This window comes from Hirundo rustica, chromosome 10 (genome assembly GCF_015227805.2).
Source record: "Hirundo rustica isolate bHirRus1 chromosome 10, bHirRus1.pri.v3, whole genome shotgun sequence".
NCBI lineage: Eukaryota > Metazoa > Chordata > Aves > Passeriformes > Hirundinidae > Hirundo > Hirundo rustica.
Genome location: NC_053459.1, coordinates 14,671,562 through 14,683,092, shown reverse-complemented (window position 1 = coordinate 14,683,092; position 11,531 = coordinate 14,671,562). Strand labels below are relative to the sequence as shown.

Here is an 11,531-nt window from a genome sequence, read left to right as displayed (position 1 = left end):
AAGTAGGAGTCAGCAAAACACACATGGCTGGCAGGGGAAGAGCCTGGTTGTAAAAGCAGGGCTCCTGGGACTGCCAAGAGCTCTGCCATCTTACAGCCTATTGCAGCCTCTTGTCTGGAGTGACTGGGTCAGTGTTTTCTCTAAAAGGCTTCTTTCATGCCAGCTTGGCACTTGCTGAAGCACTAGGCTGTGGTGGGAGCAGGGCCAGCTGGAGCCCTGAGAAACACCTTCCACCTGGTGCAGTGATGTGAGCGCAGAACTGGGTGTGGGGAGCACAAAAAGAACACTGCAGAGCCCCTGGGGACTTTCTTCTGCACTAGAGAACTTGGCCTCTGAGTTTCCAAGTAGTGTGCAGCTCTCAGGCTCTGGGGGTGCCAGGGTGGGTGGATGCATTGTGCCACTGGTGATGGATCAAGGTTCCCCAAGTGTGAAAAAAGCCAGTAGAGATTGCTAAAAGTCAGCATTGCTGGGTGTCCAGCAGCCTCACTGCCCCTTTGGCTGCTTCACTCTGCCCTGCAAGGTGGGAGCTGCAGCTGGCAGCTGCACTCTCCTGCCTGTGTGCATGCCCTGGTCCTCATCTCCCACCCACCTCCATGCTGGCAGGGGTTCCCTACCTGGAACCGATGCTTCTTTTGTTCAGAAGGAAAATCATGGCTGCAGAGACCCTGAACCTAAAGCAGGTGAGGCATCTGAGGCGTGAATGACTCTGTTGTACACATGATAGGCATGTACCATTCCCAATTCATTTTCCAGAGACCTGGTGGGTCACAGCATGGCTGGAGGTGGAGAACATCCCCTCTGCTGTGTGAAACCCTGCTTCACTCCTGAAACTATTCCTTCTCAGTTTCAGTATTGAGCAAAGCTAATCCCTACATTCTTTGCACCTTCCTGCTAGCAAACACATGACAGGTCCTGACTCCAGTCAGTTATCTCAGGCCTGAGGCATCATCACCCTGATTTCTTCTTCCAGGGACAGTGATCCTTGAACAGTGCCCTGAGTCGATCCTGAATCACTCTGCTCAGAATTCGTCACAGTTAATGACAAAAATTAGATTTGCTGAGACTTGGAATCAGGCTGCAAACCAAGTTTAAAACAAGCACAGAACCTGAGTCTGGCAGCTGGGTATTTGCTGAATGTCGTGTGCTTCCCTGACCCCGGAGAGCCCCAGACAAGCACCCAAGCAGAGAGCTGCCAAACCCTGCTCCTGTTTCATGTTGTTGCTGGTGAGCAGCAGCTCTGAGTACTGACACCAGTTTTCACAAAGTCTCCTTTCCCCTGGCACTACTTTTGTTTAGCAATAGCTCCTGTGCTGCCCTTTCCCCCCAGAAAGTTCCAGACTCCCCTCAGGGCCTCACCTCGAACACAGGCACAGCGAGCCCCTGGCTGGTGCTGAGGGATCCAAGCCACGATACACGGGATTTCTATGTGTAAACAGTCATGCATGTCACAGGACAAGCTTTTCCTGGCTATTTTACATTTGAATGGTTTCTCATTTTACTGAAAACGTGGTTGACACAATGCAGGGTTTAATTGTGAGCCAGGGGAACCCCTGTGTGTCTGGCTGGTGGGGTTTGTACCCAGGTGAGCGTCCCCTTCCCCGGGCCGGGCTTGGAGCTGCGACAGGTTCTGACCCAAGAGTGCTCTGCTCTGCTGCCTTCCTCCCCTCTTCATCCTCCCCAGGTGCAGGCAGTGTGCAGAGAGTGCTGACACGTCACCAGAGGGTGCTTGGGGAGTGTGAACTTTGTCCCAGCAAAACTGAAAAGGAGCTTTAACAAGTGCTGGAGGTTTACCAAGGGGAGGTGGAGTTTGGGAGAGGATGGGATGCACACATACTCAAGGTTTATTCCCCCCACTGGCACCTCCTGCCACGCAGCACCTAATCCCAAAAAGCTCTGCTCAGCCTGCCAAGGGACACATAAACCCCTCTCAAGCCCTCACTTGTGTATTTATATCTACTTGTTAATTGCTCACAACCGATGAAACACTGAAGGCCAGCCCGAAGGTGGCTGTTAATGTCCAGGAACATCCTGCCCATGAGGTGTGCAGGCAGTTCTGGGGGAAGGAAGGGAATCCTTGAGTCCCCTCTCCTCCAAAGGTGAAGGAAGGCACCAGGAACAAGGATTTCTCAGTGACTTTTCCAGGCTGCTCACAAACATAGACACACCGTCCTACTGGAAAATCCCCAGCCTTAGGCAGTTCACAGACAGGACTGTCACTGCTGCCACAGGAAACCTGGAAGAGTCGGTGCAGAGCATCCCACAGGAGCAGAGGGATGCATTGCTGCCACACCTGAGGCAGAGAGCACCCACAGCTGCTCCAGTGTGGCCATGAGTGCAGATCTGGCAGCAGCTGTGTCCTGTTAACATCCCCAGGTGATGGCAGGGACCAGGAGCAGCAGCCCAGGCCTCTGGGGTGGGCAGGTCTCTGCTAAAGAAAACTGCAATGAGTAAAAGCAACAGAAAACCAGGTTCTTCTGGTGGTTGCTCCACCTGGAAGCTGAGCCAGCTCTCCTGATGTCAGGAGTTAAACCAGCTGTGCAAAGGTGCAGTCGATGCCAGCTTTTGTCATCCACAAGGGTGCTGAAACAGCCCCCAAAGCTGACCCCTCCTGGCCCTGCTGGTCTCTGTTTTCTGCTTTTAGCTGTGGAAGTACCAGAGCCCTTGTGGGTCCAGGCTGACAGTGGTGGCTCCTGTTGGAAGCAGGTAAGCCAAGAAGGGGTGGTTTTCTTTTCTGTGGGACACAGTGGTGGCTGGTCTTGGGAAGGTGTCTCCTCGAAGTCAGGATGTTCTGCTTGACCCCAGCACCAGCTGTAATTTAGAAGTCACTTGGTGCTCTTCTGAAAACTTTAATTTCTCTAAATATTCTCCTAATTTCATGAACTTCAGCTGTGCAAATAGAGCACATATTCCCTGAGAGAGGAGATAAAGTCCTCAGGACCAAAAGAAAATGTCACCATATGGGTGGCCAAACCCTGTGAGCCAGTCCAGCCCAGAAAACACTCAAAATGAGCTGCTAAATCTAAAAAGGAGAGCACTGGCGCTTCTCGCAGAAATGAAACAACAAAAAAACTTAAGCACGCGTGGTCACCATTTCAGTGGGTTACTGGAATATTTATAAAAGCAGCACAAACCCAGGTGAGAAGCTGGAGGCCTTATTCCTTAGGTTGTATTCCTTGGTGCCACACAGCCCAGGCTGGGGTTAGTGCTGATCACCTCGAGGTGTGCAGAGCATCGCTCCGTGCGGCTTTGGAGTCAGTCCCGAGGTGGGAGCTGTATGAGCAGAGCTCAGGGCTGCAGCATTCCCACCCAGCCTGGCAGCAGGAAAAACATTCAAATATTGTGTGCCACTGAGGTGCTTTTGCCTTCAGATAAAACTCCACCACAGCTCACACTGATGCCTCTGCACTCCCTAACTCCCATGGAAATGCTTTGACAGCTTACCCCACACTTACTGGGTGTATTAGCAACCTTTGCATTTCTCACACGAGTGAGCTGTACTCAGCTTTAGTGCCAGCCATTGGGGTGCAGTCCAGTCCTTCCTGGTGAGAATTCCTTTTCTCCCAAGTATTCTTAACAAGGAACGGGAGAAAACCGTGGCAGTTTACCTACCAGTGCAGCTCTTCTTTGAGAAATGAAGAGCTAATTAAAAACAAAGGCTTGAAAATTAACTTGGATTAACAAAGATAAAATTTAACAATTATTGGGAGGGAAAAAAGAAAAAAAAAAAAAAAGTTGTCAGGAAGGCGGAAAAATGCTTCATTCTGAAATTCTTAAAAAAGAATTATTTAAGAAAATAATTTTTAAAGAAAAAATCTTTATTCTTAAAAGTTTTATTATCGCTTTTAAGTGATTATTTTTGCCCGCGGGCCCGGGATGCTCCAGCAGCATCCAGTTCTATCCCAGGGCTCTCTCTAGTGGCCAGAAAGGAAAGGCTGAGCAGACTCAGCGGAGGCAGCGCTGCCCCTGCCCCGGGGGACACGCACCTGATTGTGGGTCTGGGGACACGCAGCTGGATGTGCTCCCAGGGACACACAGCTCACACAGGAACACACAGCTCACCCAGGGACACGCAGCTGGATGTGCACCCAGGGACACACACAGCTGGATGTGCACACGGGGACACACAGCTCACCCAGGGACACACAGCTGGATGTGCACACGGGGACACACAGCTCACCCAGGGACACACAGCTGGATGTGCACCCAGGGACACACAGCTGCTCCCAGGGACACACAGCTGGATGTGCACCCAGGGACACACAGCTCACCCAGGGACACACAGCTGGATGTGCACCCAGGGACACACACCTCACCCAGGAACACACAGCTGGATGTGCACCCAGGGACACACAGCTGGATGTGCACACAGGGACACACAGCTCACCCAGGGACACACAGCTGGATGTGCACACAGGGACACACAGCTGGATGTGCACACAGGGACACACAGCTCACCCAGGGACACACAGCTGGATGTGCACACAGGGACACACAGCTGGATGTGCACCCAGGGACACACAGCTCACCCAGGGACACACAGCTCACCCAGGGACACACAGCTGGATGTGCACACAGGGACACACAGCTGGATGTGCACACAGGGACACACAGCTCACACAGGGACACACAGCTCACCCAGGGACACACAGCTGGATGTGCACCCAGGGACACACAGCTCACACAGGGACACACAGCTGGATGTGCATCCAGGGACACACACCTCACCCAGGGACACACAGCTGGATGTGCACCCAGGGACACACACCTCACCCAGGGACACACACAGCTGTTTGGTGCACCCAGGGACACACAGCTCACCCAGGGGTTGCTATTTCAGGTGCTGCCAGCCCCCAGCACACGGCAGAGAAGCCACAGGCTCCCCTCTCACGGATGTGCCTCGCAGTCCAGAGGAGCACAGGGAAATGCAGCCCGCACCTCTGGCGGCGCAGAGACAGGAACGAACGCGGGACAGACGGGTCAGTGGTGCTTTAGTCCTGCCAAGTCCTCGGGGTAAGGAACAGTGCAAGGAGGCGGTGCTGGAGGAAGGTGTTTGAAGCCCTCCAGAGGTCGAACACTGCTGGGCTGAGCGTCCCTTTGACAGATGGGTGGGGGCAGTTATTCACCACAGAGCTGTGCCAGGCTGGGCACGCACAGAGCTCAGCTGGAGAGCTGTCACTCTGCCTTGCTCCTTCCAACACACTGCAGCTGGGAACTGACAGCACAGAGGATTCCTCCTCTAGGCTGACCTGCAGTTTAGGAGTCCTAGATTCTTTTTTTTTTTTTTAATGTATGTCATTTGGCAGTGTATGTAGTAGTTGCCACAGACACCTAAACTATTGGAAGCCTGCACGGCAGTATTTAAGCAATTTTCTTATATACAGCATTGCACATCTTCTATTTCATTATAGGAACTGCAGCAAAATGCAGATTTTAATAACGTTGAATATGTGGCACAGACGAACACCAAAAACTTAAAAAAAAAATGGCAGAATTGAAGTGATAGAAGACCCTTTGCCTGTACAGAGCGTAATCCAGGGTAGATCAGGGGCAGTCCTTTTCCCTGGGCTCTTCCCTCAGGCCCAGGTCAAACTCGCTGTGTGATGAGCTGTGAGCAGAGCTGCCATGACCCCAGACTTGTGGTGGCAGCCACAGGAATGCTCTTCAGCACCAATACAACACGTCGGCTACTAGGACATTATGAAAAAAATAAGAAAGAAAAGAAAACTTGACAAATTTTAAAACGTCATGTGAAGTGAAAACTCCCCAAAGAACAGGGAGTTCAGCTTGACAAATAACACAAGCACTCACACCCAGCTCCAGCTAGGAGCCAGAGTCTCCACCACCTTCCCCTATAAGCTCTCAAGGCCCTGAAGCAAGGGACTCCTCCCTTTTATCACCAACCCTTCCCAGCTTGCTCCCCTGGGAATAGTCTTTTTCACAGTTGTGGAAGACTCTTTCCCATCTTTCTGAAGGATTTGAACTTTTCTCTCCTTTTGTTGTGAAGTGTTTTGATTTGCTCTTCAGAGGATTAAAAATTGACTCTTACACACTAAAAATAATTCTCCTAGCTTACCTCCCCCATGTTTGTTGTAACTTCTGGTGTGAAATACTTCAGCCTGGTTCAAAGGCAGTAAATGTTTTTCTTGGGCTTGCAGTGCTTTCTGTTTTGAAGAATCTTTTCATACTGTGGTGTGAATCCCAGAGAAACCTGTGGCTGCTGCTTTGAAGCTTGCAGTGACTTTTGGATGTGTGGCACTCCTGTAAGGCTGCACTGTACACCCTTGTGTCAAACAACCTGTCTGAGAACTTGTCCTGGCAGCCTCCCTCCAAAGGGGACAGGAGTGGGGAGCTTCTGCAGTGCAGGAGGGTCTGGATGGGGCATGAGCAGGTACATGGCTGCTGTAGCAGCCTCCTTGTAAGTATTTTAAATGTCTTACTGAGCTACCATAACCTGTGGAAGGGAGATGTTCCGTAGCAAAACTTCTGCTTAGTGCTGTGAACGGCAGGAAAAAACACTGAAGGAAACCTTTTCCTTGTTAACCCACTACCTTTTTGCTGAGCATGAAGGTAGGAAAAGCATCATTGCTGTGCAGAACACTGGGAAATTCCCTTCAAAATACCCATCCCACTGTGCTGGTGCTGTACAAACCTGAAACAGAAATGGAATCCTTACCCCAAGCTGCTTGAGGTGCACGTGTAAGGGAGAGGCTGTCTAGCTATAGAATAACATCTTAATAACTGGGGTTAATAACTAGTCTACTATAGAAGTTCTGATTTCGTTTGTTGTCTTTAATGGCTCTTCAGGAGCACAGCTGCATCTATTTGCCAGAGTCCTGTGGACTTTGGCACATCGCTACCCCTGCATCTAGTCCATCTTTGGGTTTTTTTGTATGTCAGTTTTTATCCTGTGAAGCTTAATTAGGTTCTGTGCTGCTGAAAGCTGCTTACTACTCAAAGAGCACTGGAGAGTTGCACTGAAATATTCATGTCCAGTGCATTACTTCATTAAGGAAATGATCTAAAATGAATGGAGATTGAATTATGCTCAAAATGCCTATAAAACTGGATGCTGACTGATTACTTAATGGTTCTCCTGATACGTGATGCATTAGAGGTCTCTGTTGCCTTTAATTTTTCATGGGCTGAGCTCGGTCTTGCAGCAACTCCAGACTGCTGGTTAATGGCATTTCCTTGTAACTAAGCATATTGCTGGGTTTTTTCTTGACATACAAGTGTTTTCATGACATATGAATTGAAGTGTCAAAGGATGTTTTGTGCTTGAGAATGTATTTGGGGTCACCAAAGGGATTACTCCCGTTTCGGGGCTCGGGAGCCAACCTGTTCTGAAAATACTGCAGCATCTCAAGAGAGTCCTTGTGATGTGTTTTGCCTTTAACCATGTGGAGGCAACTGTCCCAAAAGTACACTGGCTGTGGTAAGAAAGTGGTTCTGTGGTTAAAAGTGAAAGAGCTTAATCTGGTGCTAATCATTCAAAAGCACATTTGGAAAGCAAGGAGCTTTTACCAAACCTTTGCCTTCAGGGCTTATAGAAAGCTCAGTTTGGTCTCCAGCATCAGGGAATGAGTTCTTCCAGCTGTGATCAGGTGATGCAAGCAGCAATATAAATGTCACAGGATGCAAAGGAACACTGCTATAGGTCTGTCAGACACTGCTGTCCTCACTTCCAAGCATATTGCATATTCCTTTCTCCTCCTGAGCCTTCCTTCCATTTGTTTCGTTCCTCAGGATAATCACTGTGTGTCTCCATGGTGGAGGTGCTCCAGCCTGTGTGGGGTGGACAGGGCTCAGGCTGAGCCTGGGGACAGCAGAGCCTGCAACAGTGAGCTGGGACCTGGCAGGTCTGCCTTGTTTGTGACACTTCTGCAGCATCATTCCTGCTTCTCAGGGCCTGCAGGACCAGCCGGGATTTTCAGGACCTGTGCACTGCCTGTTTCAATACCTGGGAGGGATTTATTCACCCACAGACAGTGTTGGCAGTTTTCTGCAGGGCAGGAGTCCTTTGAACCTCGCTTGCACAAAGGAAAACATCCAGGATTTAACAAAAATGCCTTCTTAGAACAGAAGTTCCAACTCTGTTTTGCTTTTGGCCTGTCCCTTAATCTGTCTCATGCACCAGGGAAATCCAATCCTTGCAAAGTTAATTTTATTAATTGATGCTTATTGGGTTATCTTTCAAATCAAATGAGCTTTAGCTGGGTGAGCTGGAAATAAAGAACATGCAGGGACTTAAAAGCAATTCAATTCATTAATATCCTGCTAGTAAAAAGTAGCTCCTGAAGAGCCCAATTTCCTGAAACACTGGGGATTCCTCTACAGGAAGGACAGTTGTAGCAGAAAATGGGAGATCTGGGGCCATCTCCAAGTTCAGTGGAAGTGCAGTGTTGGCAAGGTCGAGGGTACCAGCGAGAGCAGCCTGGTGCCAAGCGAGGTGTATGAAGCACATTGCCAGCACCAGACCTCTCCAGGGGAGATCTGGGGCTTCAGCAGCACTATTCACCAGGAATGTGTGGGATGTGCCTGGAGGAGATCCAGACACCCTGCAGGCAGCACCCTCTGCATTAGCATGCTCTGCAGCCAAGGAGGAGGTGGCTGGTGAGCTGAAGAGCCGGGGTTTATTCTGTCTGCTCACTGAGAGGCAGAGCCATGTCTCCTCTGAGCCAGGAGAGTGTGCTGGCTACACAGGTTTGCTCTGATAACTCTGCTCTCCAGGCCCTGCTGCTCAGGAGGTGCTGCTTTTTGCTGGATTGAGCTCCCAGACCGAGTGGGAGCCTTTAGTGCCCCTTGGAAAGAGGGGAGGATCAATCCTGCCCCTGCAGCGATTCAGGCATTGGCGGTGTCTCTGGATTAAACCCTGGAATATCCATGGTGTAGGGAATGGTGTAAGCTCAGCACTCACTGGATGTGTAGTCCTGGGCAGCCTCACCTCCAGCACATGGATGGAGTCGATGCATATGAGGATTCCAAGGATCTTCTGGGAGCTCTGTCCCTCTGGATGATGGCAAGTGATGAGCCTGGGGGCCACATGCACCAGGCAGAGAGCAAACAACAGTGTGGATAAATAATCGGAGGGAGACGAAGGGAAATTAGGATTACTGTGGAGTGGAGCGTGGGGGAAAAGGCCACAAATGCAAAGGAAGGAAAAAGAGCATCTTTATTGTGTTTCCTCTAGAAGGAACTGGGAGGTTTGCTTTGCCTTCCTGGGGAAAAGGGAAAGTCTTACTTAAAACACTCCCTGTCTCACAATGCAATGAAAACCCAAAGCAAATCTTCTGACCCCTGACAGTGTGACGTTTTTAACACAGTAAATAAAGCAACACGTTTTCTCAAAGTCAAAAAAAGGTTTGTGATGAAAGTTATTAATAAAAAGTGTTCTCTTGGGCAGTGAATTCAGAGGCTGCCTCATCAGACAGTTATTACCAGCCCAGCACCACCATTCCTGAGACAATTGAAATTTAGCCTACTGACAAAAAATTGATTTTGAAAATTAATTGTCCCCTGTAGCACAGTTTTAGACCATCAGAAACACAGAGAGGACAATTGTCCTTTGGGTTTAATAGAGCTGTCTGTTTGATATCCTCAGAGCAGCTCTTTGCAGTTCTGTCCTGACTCACAGATAACTGGGGGCAGTTCCAGAGAGGTGCCACTGCCAGAAGAGGGAACACCCGTGGGTGATGTCTATCCCAGCTGCACTCCTGGAACCTGTGCTGAACTGAGGGTAATGGCAAGCAAATTTTGTATTTTAAAAGTGGAATTTCCTCCTGCAGCTCTGACTGCAGCAGCGTCAGTTCTTACAGACTGCACAGCTTTTAAACCCGAATTGGAAAGACAAATCCAGCGGGAAAGAGTTTATCTGGACGTTATTTTCAAATGTGTATGAAAGGGCACTGCTGGGAGCCCTGGGGAGCTCTGGTCTCCCCAGAGAGGACATTTCAAGCGCAGTAAAACAAGCTTTGCTCTGTCAAGCACAGTTATTGTCTAGCCACTGTGGAGGTGTTGGTTTGAACTGCAGAAATTCTCCTCTGTGGAAATTCTTTGGGGATATACCTTTTTCCTTGCCTGGCTTCCTGTGGTTTGAGCTGAAACATTGTCAGTGCTCCTCTACCCATTGAACCCACAAGAGGTGAGCTTCAGGGAAATTGGACAGCGGCATCTTAGGCAGTGCTGTGGGTGCTCAACAAGAGAATCCACACTGGTGCTTGCGAAGGAAAACAGGTTTGGCACGTTCTGCTGCTCAGGAAACAGTGCATATTGGATTCTCCCCAGAGCCTGGCAGCTGAATTTGAGCTGGGTATTAAACCTCCACAGGCAACAGCAGGAGAAGTGAAGGTGTGTCTTAGGGGGAAATTTGTCACGATTCAGTGTTTCAGGGCTGCTGGTTCAAATGAGTGCCTGACCTCAGTGTGAAACACTGCTCTCTTGGCAGGTTTAATCCAGGTTTTCTGTAACAATCCCATCACACAGGCTTTCCTTTTGCACTGGCAAGCTTACAGCAGCAGGGAGGCTGCGAGCTGACCTAGCCACGTCCGTGGTGGGTCCTGGTGAGCAGCTTCTTCTCTGCTCTGTGGCTGGGGACAGATTTCCTCATGTCTTCAGCCTGGCCTCTCTATTCAAGTGTCCATGGTCTCTGTCCCACGGCTCTTCCTTCTTGCTCCTTCTAGGAAATCGAAAACTTGAGGAGTTTCTTGTTCCAAGCAGGAGAGACTGATTGTGCATCTAGTTAAGATGGTTCCTGGGGAAGCTGAAGACCTGGAGGCGTGAGCATGGTCTCAGCTCTTTTGCAGACTGTGATGGGAATTGCTTGGGAGTGGGAAAGCAAAAGTCTCTTCTGAAATAATGCTGCAGGAAGCAGAGACCCTGGTGTGGTGTTCAAGAGTTGAAGCACAGGAAACTTGCAAGGCTGGCTTGCAAAAGCTGTGACTGTCCTTCACCTCTGACACCTGCACACAACACTTGTCCCCTAATTCCTCACCCTCTCAGCTTCTGGTGTGAAGGAAACCCCCTCTAAATCAGCTGATTTAGTACAAGATTTAGTGAGTTGGTTCCCAGAAGACACTGGCAGGCTCCTGACCTCATCATCAGCTGGGGGTGGAACCTGCCAGCGCCTCTGGGGCTCCTGGACTTGCTGCCAGGGTCCCCAGCCACAGTCTGTCACTATCAGAGGGGAAGGTGTAGAAAGGAGCAAGTGCTGGGAGTTCTGGTCTAGGATTAGCTTTGAATTTTATTTTTTTTTTCCCAAATCTCTGAGAGAAAGACCTCTCCCCACTATTCTGTTCTGCTTTTTGTTGCTGATAACATCACAGCAGGGATTCAGGGGAAAAAATCCCACCCAAACTACTACTAAATAGTAGCCAATTTACCTTGTACAGGGAGAAGGAGAGGGAGGGCAGACTCCAGGAAATAAATTTGCACAGCTTGTTTACTTGTTTACTGTGATGCCTCTCTTGCCCAAGCAGAGACCCCAGTGGCAGGGTCTCCCCTAGCAGATGTTGTGTTGAGGGGCTTTGTCACAC

The 11,531-nt window shown here is 49.8% G+C and overlaps 1 long non-coding RNA gene across 2 annotated transcripts; it reads left to right on the top strand.

The window, feature by feature from the left end:
- Positions 1-2,432: 2,432 nt before the first annotated feature.
- On the top strand, positions 2,433-9,330 carry LOC120757265 (uncharacterized). Of its 2 annotated transcripts, XR_005702437.2 has the most exons (4): positions 2,433-2,543; positions 2,642-2,703; positions 4,838-5,010; positions 7,747-9,330. It is a non-coding gene; the product is annotated as an uncharacterized LOC120757265 (long non-coding RNA). The 2 variants fall into 2 exon arrangements; XR_005702436.2 differs by lacking the exon at positions 2,433-2,543 and having other exon boundaries at positions 2,567-2,703.
- The last annotated feature ends 2,201 nt before the right edge of the window (positions 9,331-11,531 follow it).